The following is a 16,916-nucleotide window of genomic DNA, read 5'->3' as shown; positions in this document are numbered from 1 at the left end:
AGGCAAGATCTTTGCTCTCCCTTCCCTCTTCTACCCTAAACTCTACTTTAGTATTCAGATGAACCTGACACAGCCTGCTCCTATTCAGTGAATATTGCATATTCCAGTGGAGCACCTAGCTCTTAGGGAAAAAGATAGTACATATTTATTTTAGTAACTATGTCTATGAAGGCTCAGTGTTAATATGTTTTGGTTTTCCTAGTCTTGTTCCTGTATGGAAATGTGATTTTCTTTGTCAATATAATTTTTATTTTGGCTCATGTTTCAGTAAAATAGAGAAAAGATATGGTCCTTTTAAAGCACTTCTCTGGAAATCATGGAACTATGGCTTTTTTCCCATGTGCTTAAGTATGTTGCTTAATTCATTGGGGTAAAGACATTGAAGCCATTTATAAGTTTAGATTCTATTTCAGCAATACTAAAACCCATTATTGATTACAAAATCATAATTATGATGACTGGTCAGAAAAGATGAATGATGTTTTGCAAAATATGTCATGTTTTTAGACTTGTTATAATTGCATATTCCCTAGAATTTTTCATTCCACTTGGAATTATGAGAGTTTGCTTCAGGTCTGACATTCTCCCTATGGCTTTTTGAGTGATATCACTGGCTTCAGAGAAAACTTCCCAAGGAGACAGATATGTTTCTGTGAAAATGTGAGCATGTTAAGATTAAAAAAAAAAGCTCATTATAAAATCAGAAACAGTGATACATACAAGGCAACTTCTGGGGCCACTGAGCTTATTTTCATGTTGCTGCAGGCAAGCATTTTAGGAACAACGTTTTTCCTAAACCAATTCAATATTATATGTAGTTCAGCTTTTTGTTCCCATTACTGCCATTGGAAAATTGCTCTAGAATCTCACTTATTTCTAGGCAAATTAATTTTTAATCATTTATATCTAGTTGTTCTCATGCCACACTGTTCTTCCCACCCTGATATTGAATTGCTAGAAATATTAATCGAAAACTGTTATTTTCTTGCAGCTTTCAGCCCTCATTTTGACAGAATAACATAGCAAACATCACCAAATGGTGAAAAATTTGCTGTATCATTTTGTAAAACAGCACAAATACTTACCTGTCTCAGCTGATTTAACTTAGAATCTCATTTACCTTTTTCACAGGAACAGGTTGCTGGTGGTATAAACCTTTTGTTAATAAATGTATGTCTAAGTCCTTCTCCTCAGTTATTTCTAGTTGATGAATATCTGGCTTATAACAGAGATGGTTTTTATTAGTCTCTAAGATAAATTGCAGCCTGGACTATTGAATTTAGTCTATTACTCTAATCCTTGACACCATTCTGCTATTCATCCTCCCTGGTACTAATCATTAACTCACCTGCTTTTGGGACACTGAACGCTTTGATGCTACTTCTTCCAGTATCGTCCATTGCCATCTCTTTCTTTTACACAATTCATGTCCTATTTTATAATCCCTTATTGTCGTATTCTTTACTTTAATCTCCTGCATGATATTTTCAAAAATTGCATACAGGAGTAGAAATGTATGTCCTAGTTTCAGCTGGGATAGAGTTAACTGTCTTCCTAGTAGCTGGTACAGGGCTATGTTTTGAGTTCAGTATGAGAAGAATGTTGATAACACTGATGTTTTCAGTTGTTGCTCAGTAGTGTTTAGTCTAAAGTCAAGGATTTTTCAGCTTTTCATGCCCAGCCAGCAAGAAAGCTGGAGGGGCACAAGAAGTTGGCCCAGGACACAGCCAGGGCAGCTGACCCAAACTGGCCAACGGGGTATTCCAGACCATGGGACGTCATGCCCAGTATATTAACTGGGAGGGAGTGGGGGCAGGGGATCACCGCTTGGGGACTAGCTGGGTGTCGATCGGCGGGTGGTGAGCAATTGCACTGGACATAATTTGTATATTCCAATCCTTCTATTATTGCCATTGTCATTTTATTAGTGTTATCATTATCATTATTTGTTTCTTCTGTTCTATTAAACTGTTCTTATCTCAACCCATGAGTTTTGCCTCTTTTCCCAATTTTCTCCCCCATCCCACTGGGCGGGGGGGAGTGAGTGAGTGGCTGTGTAGTGCTTAGTTGCTGGCTGGGGTTAAACCACGACATGAACATTTTTTTAATCCACTGTTTCATCACAGAAAGCTATCAGAACAGCATGGCATAAGCAAAACTTAGCAAATCCATGTTGCACTTGATATGATTTTTCCATTTATCTTTACCTACAAACCTATCAAAACAAAGTTCAGGTTTGATCTTGTAGTTGGGTAAACAGCTTTCCTCTACTTAAATATTAAGTGCTAACTTGCTCTTCTCCAGTTCTCCAGTACTACTCTGAAAGACTTAAAAAAAATATTAAAAATACTTGCTACCAGATCAGCAACTTCAGAATTCTGGAAGCTTTTCACACATTGTTGTATTAAGCTCCTTGATTTCTGCTTTTAAATCAATATTTTAATTTCTATTTCAATGCCAATTCCTATACTTTTATTCACATCAAACCATCAGACCTCTGATTCCAAGTTCAGCAGAACTATGAATGTTAAAAATTAAGAGGTAACATTCATTTAGTTTTTCAACCACACCTTGAAGTATCTCTACCTTTTAACCAATACTCACTGCATAAGAAATTCATTTTTTTAATTACCGTCTCTCATTTATTTTCTCCTGTTTTAACTGCAGTTTTAAATTAGGTTTGATTCCTAAGAGTTGTTGTTATGCTCTTTCATGCTGTGGCTTCAAAATATTAATAGAATTAATCCTGAATGGAACATAGAGTGGTTTGGGTTGGAAGGGACCTTAAAGATGATCTCGTTCCAACCCCCCTGCCATGGGCAGGGACACCTTCCACTAGACCAGGTTGCTCAAAGCCCCGTCCAGCCTGGCCTTGAACACTGCCAGGGAGAGAGCATTCACAACTTCTCTGGGCAACTTGTTTCAGTGTCTCACCACCCTCACAGTAAAGAATTTCTTCCTAATATCTAACCTAAATCTACCCTCTTTCAGTTTAAAATTGTTACCCCTCGTTCTATCGCTACACTCCCTGTTGAAGAGTCCGTCCCCATCTTTTCTGTAAGCCCCCTTTAGGTACTGGAAGGCTGCCTTCTCTTCTCCAGGCTGAACAATCACAACTTGCTCAGCCTGACTTCACAGGAGAGGCGTTCCATCCCTCTGATCATTTTTGTGGCCCTCCTCTGGACCCGCTCCAACAGGTCCCTGTCCTTCCTGTGCTGAGGACCCCAGAGCTGAAGGCAGGACTGCAGGTGGGGTCTCACCGGAGCGGAGCAGAGGGGCAGAATCCCCTCCCTCGACCTGCTGGCCACGCTGCTTTTGATGCAGCCCAGGATACGGTTGGCTCTCTGGGCTGCGAGCGCACATTGCCAGGTCATGTTGAGCTTCTTGTCGACCAACACATCCGAGTCCTTCTCCTCAGGGCTGCTCTCAATCCATTCTCTGCCCAGCCTGTATTTGTGCTTGGGATTGCCCCGACCCATGTGCAGGACCTTGCACTTGGCCTTGTTGAACTTCATAAGGTTGGCATGGGCCCACCTCTCCAGCCTGTCAAGGTCCCTTCTGGATGGCATCCCTTCCCTACAGCACGTCGACCACACCACACAGCTTGGTGTTGTCAGCAAACTTGCCGAGGGTGCACTCAACCCCACTGCCCATGTCATCGACAAAGATGTTAAACAGCGCTGATCCCAATACTGACCCCTGAGGAATGACACTCATTACTGCTCTCCACTTGGACATCAAGCCATTGACTGCAACTCTTTGAGTGTAATCATCCATTCTGTTCTTTACAAAGCAGTCCTTGTTTTGTTTTGGTTTGGGTTTTTTTGTTTTGTTTTGTTTTATTTTTGCATTTCTTGTAGATATTCTGCTTATTCTTAAATATATTCTGTGATGCAGTAAAGTCCAGGTTTAAAAGCTTAGAAGTTAGTCTTCTATATCTGGGATAAGGGCTCTTCATAGATTTTGTACCTTTAATAGAGAGAGTTCTCAGGCTTACACTGCAGTGAAGTCTATATGCTCATCAGTACAGCTGACTTCGTTAACTAGGTAACTTAATTTGTCCTTTTGAAATTGCAAACCCGAGTTATAGCCGTACCCATGAGTATCTTTTAATTTCATTTGGATGAATCAGACTATGATTGGCTAATCTCTAATATTTTTCTTTGAATATCTCTGAAGATCATGAACTTTCAAAAAGTAAGGCTAAAATAATCTTATTGTTGCCTTCATGTTTATTTGATTGTTTTTTTCTGTAAAGGAAAGGGCTCAGAAACAGTTAAGTCCTATCATTATTAACACCATTTGTCTTCCTCGCTATACTTGGAAAGAGAAGTCATTCATGCTACAATTCCAAATAGTATTTAATGACTTTATACATTATTCAAGTTCATCATTAGGTTCAGAGGCACAGAACTTGTGCTACAGCTCTCTCCAGGAATGGTGCTGACACAGGCAGGCTTATACTGTCTTTTCAGTGAATGTGGTTACATTCATATTTCATTAGTCTACTTTAAAGTCAATGTAAGAATGTGAATATATTGATCTACCAGTTCTTGCTTTAGTTATAGCTTTTCTGAGCAACACATGCCCTTAAATACCTCTGTTTCAGTCATGTTTCCAATTTAACAATGTCTTTCTTGTCCTACAAAATTTGCTGTCTGTTCTTTTTCAGTATTTCAAGTTTCTCCACTGGATTCTACAAACATTTCCATTATTTCCTACTGATCACACCGGTTTCTCAAGTATATGAGATGAGTTCTTTTGCTAATGATATTGCCTCAGATGAGTACTTTTCCAGAATTATTAATAGTGGTATTTGGGATGTTTTTCTGCTTGATATTTGTCCCCTACTTTCTGGCATTCCTTTATAAAAAGCCATGACATTGGCCAGCTCCATTGTATAAATTAATGGAAAACTCATTGATATGTAGTCCCTAGTCTGTTTGAAAAACATGCAGATAGACTATATGACAGGGAGGGTGTAGAAAGTTGCATTTCCTAATTTAAAGTAAGCCAAGCACAAGACAAAGCCTGAAGCTGCCCAAATATATGCCAAGGGCCGTGATGTGCACTGAGCACAGTCCTTGTTCCCAGTCTACAAGTTGTGGAAGGGGCCTGGGAGAGGATTAGGTGCCTGGGGAAGAATGGTGTTCCCCATGTGTCATGGTTTAACCCCAGCCAGCAGCTAAGCACTACACAGCTGCTCACTCACTCTCCCCCCATCCAGTGGGATGGGGGAGAAAATTGGGAAAAGAAGCAAAACCCGTGGGTTGAGATAAGAATGGTTTAATAGAACAGAAAAGAAGAAACTAATAATGATAATGATAACACTAATAAAATGACAATGGCAATAATAGAAGGATTGTACAAATGACGCGCAGTGCTCACCACCCGCCGATCGACACCCAGCTAGTCCCGGAGCGGCGATCCCCTGCCCCCACTCCCCCCAGTTTATATACTGGGCATGACGTCACACGGTATGGAATACCCCGTTGGCCAGTTTGGGTCAGCTGCCCTGGCTGTGTCCTGGGCCAACTTCTTGTGCCCCTCCAGCTTTCTTGTTGGCTGGGCACAAGAAGCTGAAAAATCCTTGACTTTAGACTAAACACTACTGAGCAACAACTGAAAACATCAGTGTGTTATCAACATTCTTTTCATACTGAACTCAAAACACAGCACCGTACCAGCTACTAGGAAGACAGTTAACTCTATCCCAGCTGAAACCAGGACACCACGCCAGATGACCACCCTGAACAGAGGCACTTCTCCATTGGCAGTCTCGCTGGCCTGAAGGTGCTGTTCCTGCTCAGCGGTGCTCAGTGACCTTAGTGTGTCAGAGAATCTGGACATACAAGATACCTGATCTAAACGGCTGCTTGCTGCATACTGCAGTTCAGCACACATGCTCTAAAATACAACACACAGACCAATGTTAGAGAAGAAAAATGACATCAAATGCTAGAGGCACAATCTGCCACTGCAGCCAATCCAATGCCCAGAGTAGGGGTAGATATATTAACTTTTCCTCTGCTTCACTCAGTGGTAAAATACAAGTAGCTACTATGGCAACATCACATGGTACATTTGTTATCTCTGAACGAGAATGTGTTGAAGGAAGTAGCAGATCAGTATGCCATGTGTGCTTTCATTTTCTGGAATGTTTTCAAGGGAAAACATCTGTTCAGATATTTTTCCTGGGATTATGGTTTTAGTTAAAAAAATGTGAAGAGGAAGGGATGCAATTCTCTCTCTCTGTATTCTTTCCTCTTCTATAAAATTGCAATTTTTCCTAAGAAAATATAGCTCTTGTACCCTATACCATGCTGTTTTCCTTGAGTGGACTCTATTATTTGTATCTTTAGTAGTTTCTTTAAATGAGTAAAAAGCTAAATGTTCCTTTGAACGCTTATGTAGGGATATTGTGGGTAGGTGGGAATGGAAGGTATGGCTGGGAGGTTAGCCAACATCTTTCTGTACTAGCTGGAAGCATTATTTTAAGATGTGAAAAGTTTTATATACCTACTTATAACATTTCATAGAAAAAGTGATCTGTGGTTGAAGTATTGACCTGGAATTCAAGAAATATGTATTCCATTCTTGGCATTGCTACTCAGGTGTCATCTGCGACGCTAGGCATGTTCTTTAATACTTGTACGGTTCAGATCTTCCCCATATGATATCCACATTCTTGTTTTTGGATGGTAAACTCCCTGGATTCCTTTCACTTAACTTCAAACATCTGCAGTATAGACACTTACATCTGAACAAGCTGTCTAGACTTCCTTTATAGTTAACAGAAAGATGTAGAGATTTAGGATGCCATTCATCTGGACAGTTTTAGGCATCTAGGTTAGACTAAGATAAATTGCACCCTAAAAGTGCCTTTTTTTTTTCCACTAATCAAGTTACAAGCATAAATTCAGACTGTATATATCAAAATTTAGACAGATGAAGCCTACCTTTGTGAAGAGTGCTATCTGTTTATGTGTATTAGTAAAGCATCTTCACTGATGTGCCCCTTTGTCACGGCTGTGGTTTCTGTCTGATACTTGAACACAAGCTACAATCAAAAAGTAAACTGTAGGAGGCCCCAGTGTTCTTTCTTTCCTAGAGACCAAGGCAAATTTCAATCAAACAGGCACACAGATGAGAAAACTGGTTGAGAGAAAGTAAAAAAAAAAAACACTGTTGGCCGGAATCCCAAGCATTAGCTTTTTTAAATACTAAAAAATAATCTTTTTATCATTGCAATTTTTTTTTAGAAATTGTTGTTTGAAATAATATCTGCAGCACTGGTCAAGTACTTTAAAAGAAAAAGAATATTTTTTTTTACTAGAAGATGCCTGTTATTAGAAACTGAAATGTCTCCTGCTGTGAAAGGTTTTCAGTTCCATGCCAGGATGTCTAGCTGAAATGCAATTGATAGAACCTGATTGAAAGGGGAGAAATGTTCAACTAATTTCTCCGTTCATGGGTACGTACTGCTACCTGAGATGCCCTAGTGTCTCAGATGCCCTGATGGGGCAGGCAACCAGTACAATACAGGACCTATGAGAACTCGTGTCCATCTGGGATAGTGCCTGGAAACCAGGTGAAACACACTGGACATCTAAAACAGGACTGAGATGCTTAAGTACGCACAACTGAGCTGGGCACACAGGGAAAGGATAGCCACAGTTCCTACATTAAGCGTTGCTTTTAGAAGCTTAAGTACAGTAATTGGTCTCTCTAAAGCCAGACACATACTGTTGGAATGTTATTCAGAAGAGAAAGCTAGGTTGTAGGTTCTGAGTTGCCTTATCTATGTTTTATCTCTTCCAAGTGACTGTAGCAAGTTAAAAGGACAAGATCTGGAAATCCTGCCCTTTCAAAGACCAAAGTTAGGATATGACTCATTTTGCACTTCCACTAAAGTCAATGGGGAGAGGTGCTTCTAGCATGACATACAAAGCTTATATAGGCAGAGGAAGATGTCTTACTCTGGAAGTTAATTTATTCTTCTTTCTGTGTCTAAGGTTAAGGTGACATCATTCCATACTATGGTAGTAAGAACCGTCTCACAAATAAAAACACATCAAAGAAGCAAGAGAATTGAATCTGAGGTGAATCCGAGACAACCTTAGGACAAACTGTATCCATTTCTTTCAAATTTTTAATCAAATTTTAAAAGTAATCCAGATGCAAAATTCAAAAGTTTCTGAAATCTCAATAATCATGTGATACATTAAACATTTAATTTTGTTTTGTGCACAGTTTTAGCACAATTATCTGGTAACAAAGGCCAATTTTGTGAAGATTTGTAGCTAATTTTCAGGCTAAGGAGCTTTGAGTTTCACTGGAGATTTTCATCTCAGGTTAATCACATCCACATTACCACTCCAAAAAGTTTGATGCCTTTAACTGAAGGCACTGAAATAGAATTAGTGAACAAAACCATAACTTAATTCCAAGCCTTTATCTTTAGTCACAATGGTTTAGAGAGTGCATCTCCATGGTAGCTCCACTGACTTGAAAGGTATTGTAATGTAAAGATTCTATGAAGAAGCCAAAGAAGTTATCTTCTAAAATACGTAGGGTCAGTTTAATAGTAACTAGGACCAGAGACAGTGAAATAAACCTGAAATAAACCTGAAATAATAAATAATAGAAATACAAAGGAAAACAATTTTAAGGAGAAAACGTAAACCAGAGGAGCAAGAAAAAGTAGAATGGCTCTGCCCTTGACTACAGTCTCAGAACATTTAAGATGTCATGGGACAAGAAGACTCAAGATTTTTCATTACTGTATGAGCCGAAGGAATCTGGGAAAACATGATTACTGTCCCTAAAGGATGGGAGATAAAAAGACATTAGCTGTTGCTACTAGGAAGGTCCACTGCCCTCACAGCAGTAGATGCTGCTCTGATTTCTCCCTTTGGGACAGTAGCAGCTAAGTTTGGCTCTTCAGGTTCTGGCACAGGAAAAGCTGGAAATGGGACTGTGGCTGTTTTGCCACTGTCGATAACCCACTTCCTTAAATGACTGCTGGCTTTGCCTCTGCATAGAGCCAGTCCTGGTGGGAGGGTTTAGTTTAGTCTCAGTACAGGAAATACTTTAAAACTCCCTTGTTAGTCTTCTGCCTTTGATGTCAATCTCAAAATTCCTACCTTTCCTGAGGACTGTCCCATGCGGCTGCACATTAAAAGCTTAGCTTTCTGTCAGCCTGTGAATATCTGCAGGATCAGATCTTTTCCTGGTAAATGTTAAAAGAGGAGTTTTCTCCTGAATAATTTTACATTTTTGCATACCGAGCTTTGAAAGAAGCAGGAAAGATTTGCTGATGGCAACCAGGCTTGGGCTGAGAGATTATCCTCTGCAAGGCTTTTGGAGGGAGCTGACGTACATACAGAGATTCAATGCAGACTGAAGTTTCATGTCAGACAGAGATATTGTGAATCAGGTGAAAATGGGGATAGAGCCTCGACAGAACCAGCATGAACTGCCTGGAAAAAAATGGAGAGCTGCTCTCTGTAACTCATCCATATTCAGTTCCATAGATGGTCTCTATAGCCTATAATAGACTTCTTTTATGGGATCATGTAAAAATATCCCTGACAACAGATGGACTTTGAGTCAATGAAAGCTAATTACATTTTACAGTTCTGCAGACATGTAAATTTCTTAGGATGAAGGAAAGATTTTGGAACCATGCACAGTGTTTTTATTGAATCTATATTTTGAATAGCAACCTGACAATTTATTGGGCTTATGTAAAAGCTAATATCATGATTGTTTTCTTCCCTGAGAAATTCACTTTCTTCCTATAACCTGATGTCGGTTCAACACATGCCTGTAATTCCCATCCATGTGCTGATGTGCTGCTCTTGGAAATGAAGCAGTATTACATTACAAGTCTTAAAAGTCAGAATGTCCATTTCTGGGGAGGTAACATTGTGTATATGGTATATTTAGTCTCTATCAGTTTAATTAGGATAAGTGTCCAACACTGGAAAAAAATGTCAGAATATGAGAAATGCCCTAATGGGTCAGATCAGCAGTCCTTCTAACTGAGTATTGTGCTTCTGACAGTGGCAATGTGACATGCTGTTTTGGGAGAGCACATGAGCCTGGTCACACTCTGTAATTCATCTCCCATCAAAATTAGTTTATAAGGAATGGAGAAGACACCTCTCTGCTTGGTCCTGTCAGCAATGATTTATGAATCTGTTGTCCATGAATTTATCTAATCTACTTCGAACCTGCTAAAACTGTTCTCTCCCACAGCCTCTTACGTCCATAAGTTTCAGAAGTTTAATTAGCTATTGCCTAAATAAATACATTCCTGATAACAGTTCTAATCCATCAGGATCTTACAGAAGGTTATTATATGCCTTCCAGCCTTTTCGTCTTGAAACAAAAGTTTTCCAACTTTTCTAATGTTTTCTTGTAAGGCAGCTCTGCCATCACCTACTTACTCTTCTCTGTACTTTTTCTAATTCCATTATGTCCCACTTGATATCACAAACCCACATACAACACTGAGGAGGTAGATGCACCAAAGGTTTTATATGTATGCAAAATGATGGCATCTGGGTGGTGTCCCTCCAATGATATCTGATGTATTGCTGGCTGTTTTTAACTGCAGCCAAACACACTTGTCAGATCTTCCTGTTGTTTCTTGTTGTTCGCATGATATTCAACTATCCAAGAGATCTTAATTTCATCTTCAGACTTGGAGATGTCACTTTCACTCCTGTTGTCAGGTCATTGTTGTAGAAGTTGAATAAAACAGGTTCTAAAACTGATCTCCAAGGGACCATACTGTTCACTCTTTTCCATCCTGATAAGTAACTCTATTAAGCCTTATGCCTTGCTTCCTATCTTTTAATACACTTTTAGTCCACGCTCATGGCAGATGAGTTTTCTAATTAGGTTTAAGTTTCTTTAATAGTATTTTGTCAAAACCATTTTGAAATTTCAAATACTTCTTGTCTACTTAATTTCCTTTATAGATTGACACCCTCATAGATATGTTCATTCCCTGGTTGCATGCTCTGAACGGCTTCCAGTCTAAAGAAAAGCATAACTGTATCTGTTACCTTAAGAAGCTGAAACACAATGCTTCTCTTTAAAAATTTCCTACTTGCTCATTTGTCACTCAGTCGGGCCCATTTATTTAATTATAGTAGGCTCAAGGCAGAGCCAGGCTCTGTGTTCTCTGTTCCTACAGAACCAAAGACAAAGTTCCAACTCACAGTTGGGACTCTTGGGAAAAGCAGTAGTACAACAATATCTAAATTTCATGTTAGGCTTTTTGTCAGTTCATCTCAAAGCATTCATCATCTCCCTTCCCAGGGAAGAAAAACCAAAGAGGGCAAGGCATTCAAGTGGAAGAAGCAGGACCTGAACCCAGGTTACCCAAATCCTAGCTGTACTACACTGGGCTGTCTCCTAAGCCCAGGGACCCTAAGTGTAAATGTGCATTAGCATTTTGACGACATCTCCTCTCCTGTCTTTCTATTAACAGTGAGCTGAATTAAATTCTTGCACCTGAAGAATGAAAATATTCAAATTCTGTGGAAATTCAGGTTTATATGCATTTCAGAATTTTTTTTCAGTTTAAGTTTATCCCGTGTCTTTAAGATATTTTTTTACTTAACAAGTTCCCAATCTTCACATTTTCTCCATCCTCAAGCTTCCTATTTACTTAGTAAGCCTTCCCACCCCCAACACTGAACCAGCTTTTGACTGCTTCACACTTAATCAGCATTCCTTTATTAAAAAGCTATTAATTAGCTTCTCAGTGGCCCAATCTACTGACTATTGTGATAATTGTAAGACTTTTAGAGCTTCCCCCCACACACACTTTGTTGACAGACCATTGGACTTAGAAACAGCACCACAAGGAATGCGGGCTCATCTTTGTTTCAACATACTTAAGGTGCTTTTATCTGTAGGTTTGCCTTGAACAAAATCCTGTTCAAATTGTATTAAGCCCCAGATAAACCTCTCTTTCAGATTATGGTTTCCAACTGAACTCCTGTGCACTGAAGAGAGGGCACCGAATTCTTGATTGTTTCAAGAAAACCTCTTTGAGTAATCCCTTGAGCTTGCCTACAGGGCTTGGATTTCCTAATGGATGCTTTGATGACAGGAGATAAGAGCCAAAGGTACCTTTATTCTCTTAGAAATTGCTCCAAACAAACAACCTCGATGATTAAAGCTAATAGAAATACCTGGAAGATTGATAGCTTGCAAAGCACTGCTGAGTGAATGAATAACTTCCCCCTTAGTTCCAAAAGCTAATATTAGTCCACATTTGCTGCCTTTTAAGAAAGTGCGACGTTTTTTGTATGCAGAGTGTTGATCAGGAACAAACAGACACCATTCAGCTATTATTTGAATTTTAAACAAAGCCTCCCTACTTCAGCTATTGAGGCAGCATTCTGCATGGGCCCATTTATAATAATTCAAACATGGCACGGGGAGGGTCGCTAGAGTGAAGTACATATAAGTGTGAACATGATACTCTTGTAAAAGTCTTTAATGATGTGAATGGGCAGCACACTATGGTATTCTATACAGGGGTTTTAAATTGCACAAAGGGCCTGTAAAACTTCTATATCTGTTCCCAAGCAATACACCTAGCAGAGAGTTGAACAAATGGAAACCAAACTCTGCAGCAAATAAAAGTCTTAAATTTACAATGCTGGATTATAAAACGGTGTCTTTCAACAGCAGCTCTGACTTATTTCATGTTCTGATGAAATCATGGTTTACGAATGCCAAGAAATTCAGCTGTAAACTTTTGGCAATAAGTAGAATCTCCTTGGAACTGCTGCTTTTGAAAACATCTGTAAGTAAGGAATCCACTGCAGAACCAATAAAAGGGGCTGAAGAGACCAAAACTTTCACTAACACCTCGTAACACAGGCAGTGCTCTGAGTGCCACCAAGCCCTGCTCCCTGGTATGTGGGTTATGTACATACCAGAGTTCATTTCCAAAATGGGGGTTTTATGATTCCCAGTGTCACAGAGCATGCAGTCAGAGAGTGTATCACATAACAAAGCAATCTAACAATAGAGCTGCAAACAGTTGAACATTTGGTTTTGAAGTGATGCAGCCCAGGGGTGGGGTGTTCAGATATTGAAAATTCCTCAGCTTTCTTTCACACAACAAAAGCAAAACCTTAAAAGGATCTGCTCTGAGTGAGTGGTTTAAGGAATTTCCCCTTTTATAACCACATTGAGGAAGGATCCGAATTAATCTCATTTTCCTTAAAAGACAATGGAGTATGGAGTTAGGAGTCACAAGCGAAGCCAGGAGGTTTCAGGGAGAGGAGGGTATCGGTATGTTTTGACAGTTGAAAAGGAAATTGTGAACCGCTGTTGACTCAGAGCTTCCTTCCCTTAGCCCAGCTCATCATCTGGCCTTTGGAGTTCAGCTAAAAAGACCTAGTGAAATGGAAACAGAAGTGTGAGGTGAGATTTAAAATTATGTTCTATTCTCTGACTCAGGCTTGGGTATTCAACAGCCTTTAACCATCTTCTCCAGAATCAGCCTTGGGAAAGAATTCTGATATGGAGAAGGCACAGATTTCATTTAACTCTTCCTCCCCCTTGTTGCACTCGTCCCCCATCCTCCCCGGTACAACCTGTGGTCCCCACAGAGGATGAGGGTTCCCAGACAAGACAAGAGGGAGCTTGAGATCCTGTGCTCTGAGCAGCACTGCTCTGATTACATCTGAAATGTAGTGATCAAATCCTTTCCCTGTCCTCTGCATTGTGGGGAGGGAAAAGGCTGCTTGTCCTCTCTTCTCCCTCCCAGTTGCCTGATCCCTAGCAAACTGTAGAGTCCCCTGCAATTGGGACCAGTGCAGCTTGTTCACTGGTGCCTACCCAGCGGGAGGGCAACCATGGCTCGTTCTGCCCCCTGCATCAGTGCTTCGCAGAGAGCTGAATGAAATCCACTTTTTCATTACCATTGTCACCATTTAATAAAGCATGATGAAAACAAATTAAAGATCTTATTGAAAGGAGTCAAAATAATTTTTTTCATATTATTTTTGATGACTGGATTGATGAGGCCACTGCATGAGAATTTTATTTTTTTTTTTTTCTGAAACAGCCTTGATTTCATGCTGCAGGACACAACTGCACTTTTAAAGACTTCTTTTTCACGTAGAAAATCAAGGCAATGTTTCATTTACAGCTCCCAGGAGTTCAGGTTTAGATAATCCCTCTCTTCGACCAGCATGTCTTCCACAGAAAAGGGGTTATAGCTTGTAACAAAAACTGTCGACTTGATAGCATCTGAGGTTACTACATGGGACTTGTAGGATGATGGCAGCCTAGATGATCAACAGGATCTTTTTTCCTTTCACAACCCCTTGGAAGACTGGGGCACAGAGCTTCCATCCATCTGGAAACGTTTGGGAAGCACAGTCCACCAGGCCAGGCTAGAGACAGGGAGGCCGGATAGAGAATGGGGTTATGAGCTCCACGCAGGTTTTGGGGAGTTCTAGGTAAGGCACGTCTCAGGCCGAGTGCAGAAGTGCTCTCCCTTGTGTTATGCTAAAACACGGCAAATCCTTGCCTTTGGAGGATGCTCAGTATGACAACGCAAATCTTACTCCTCTGAATTTATTTACGCCTCTCTGAAGGCTTGTGCTGGAGGCGTTTGAAGAAAAATCTGTGGCAGTCTTTCAATCAGGCACTGGGTCATGCCAGGTTAATCTGACCCATGACTCCCTTCATCCCCAGCAGGGAAAAAATGAAAGTCTATCCTGGTTTAAAGTATTCAGTAACTAAACATTTCAGAAGAAATCCAAATATATCTAGCATACACTGTTCAGTGACAGTAGGAAAAGTATTAAAATATTACTTGGCTGACAAGACCTTATTGTGATGTGCTTTAACTTGTGCTTTCTGTTTGTTTCCAGTCCCCTGTTTTCTTTTCACTTATGTAGTGAACTAGGAGCAGTCATGCTGACCCACTGCCAGTATTTCTTAATTCTCCTTAATGAGGACAACCTCCCTGCCAAGTCTGATCCTGAAAACCTACATAGTTTTTGAGTGTGAAAAAGGTTAGATAAGTATTTTAGAGATGTTGATTTATTAGCAACATGAAATACAAATAAATATGGTTTCTCACCCCAAATGCTATGAATTGTGCCATGCAAATATTTTTTAAAACCTGCATCTCAAAACCCCTTAATATTAATTGAAATTAAAAGTTATTTATAAAGAAGCAAGTTGAAAAACAAAAACCCAAACCAGATGTATTTTTTGTTAGCATACTTCATTGTGTAAATAAGTAGAGAAATAAGGATATGATTTCATGTCTCATGGAAATTAACAAGTGCTAGTCAGAAAGTAATTATTCAATTCAGTTTTATGATACATTGCCAGATTTCAGCATCCTCTTTCTGTTTCACATAATCAAGCTCCCTCAGAAATTTGACACAGAAATTATTCCACGTACCAACAACCACACTAAAGAATGTGAGAACGAAAAAGGTCTACTCTGGAAAAATCAATAGCTTCCTAGTTTGCTTACTCTTCTAAAACTTGTGGCTCAAGTCCTTGGTCTGCCCCTTTCAAGCCCCAATGTAAATGCTGACTTCCTGCGTCAGGGTACTGTGTCTGAAACCATTGCCTTGCTGGTTCTTCTGGGAGCAGAGAAACAGAATCTTTTTAGAAGTATGTTTGTAAAAAATAGTATGTTCTCAACATCAACAAAAGTGAACAGGCCTGTTGCTACAGCTGAGCTTGGGAAACTGCTGGGAGGACCCTGTGGATCTTGGGATTTCTATATGTCAGAACAGAGTCCTTCAGCCCTTTGACGGCTCTGACTCACATTCGTGAAGATAGCCGTGGTGTCTGCCACCCACTCCCGCCAGGCACACACGCTCACTCTCCTCCATGGACAGAAAGAAAAAGAAAAGGGGAAGTTACTGTTCCTTGATATCACCGGTACTTTTGCAGCGCTTCTTGTTCATCCACACTTAGAAAGAAGTACCCCTGCTTCTCTCTGACTAGGCACGTTCCTAGACAACTGTCACAAGCACTTTGCAATCTCAGCTCATCTCTTTTCTAGTTTTGCATCCACGCCGCGTGTGGTGTTGCCGCCGTGCTGTGGTCCGTAGGGTGAAGTGGACGGCCAGAACTCACTCGCTTCCTTGTTCACGGCCAGAAGTGTGTGCTGCTCCCCAGATAATCCCGCACTCCTTGCAGAAACTGATTAAGCAGGCATTGCTGGGACGGGAAGGCCTTTGATGCTCAGTTGGTTTCCCACATCTATAAGCCACCAGAAAGAAGGAGGTAGGGAAGAAATTATACCAATAAATCTGTGCTATCCCGTACAGAGAATCTTTGATGAAACTCCAGTCCATCGCAAAGAGAAGGCACGAGAGAGACATGAGTAATAAAAGAATAAGCAGGTATGCGAGTTTATTGTCATTATCCCAGCTGATGAGTGGGGGTGTACTAAGTCCTCAGCTTTTGACACCATTGATGTCAGCTCTTGGGAGCTGAGGTAGGCCACTGCTGAGGGCGCTTGAAAAATCCCACCCTACGAGTCAAACAAACTATATTAGTCTAGTGACCTGCGTTTGAACCCACTTGCCTTTTAAAAATAAACCCCTGTACAAATCCCAAAAGCAGCATATGGTTAGTTCACATCATGGACTAATAATAGCTTACATCATCTTATTTTTAAAATCAGTCCTTTTTTGAATTATGGGAACGCCAAAAATAGTGTTGGAAAATTCCAGAGCCTACCAATCCTATAACTTAAAAGTGGCCAATCCTTTTTCTGAACCTATTTAAAAAAAAAAAAAAAAAAAAAAAAAAAGAAAAAAGAAATCCCAACCTCTAAAACTACAACCTTTGTCTGCCAAGTTTCAGCCTGGAACACATTTTTACAGCACTTATAA

The sequence above is a fragment of the Accipiter gentilis genome, chromosome 16 (assembly GCF_929443795.1).
Source record: "Accipiter gentilis chromosome 16, bAccGen1.1, whole genome shotgun sequence".
Lineage (NCBI taxonomy): Eukaryota > Metazoa > Chordata > Aves > Accipitriformes > Accipitridae > Astur > Astur gentilis.
This window is presented reverse-complemented; position numbering follows the sequence as displayed.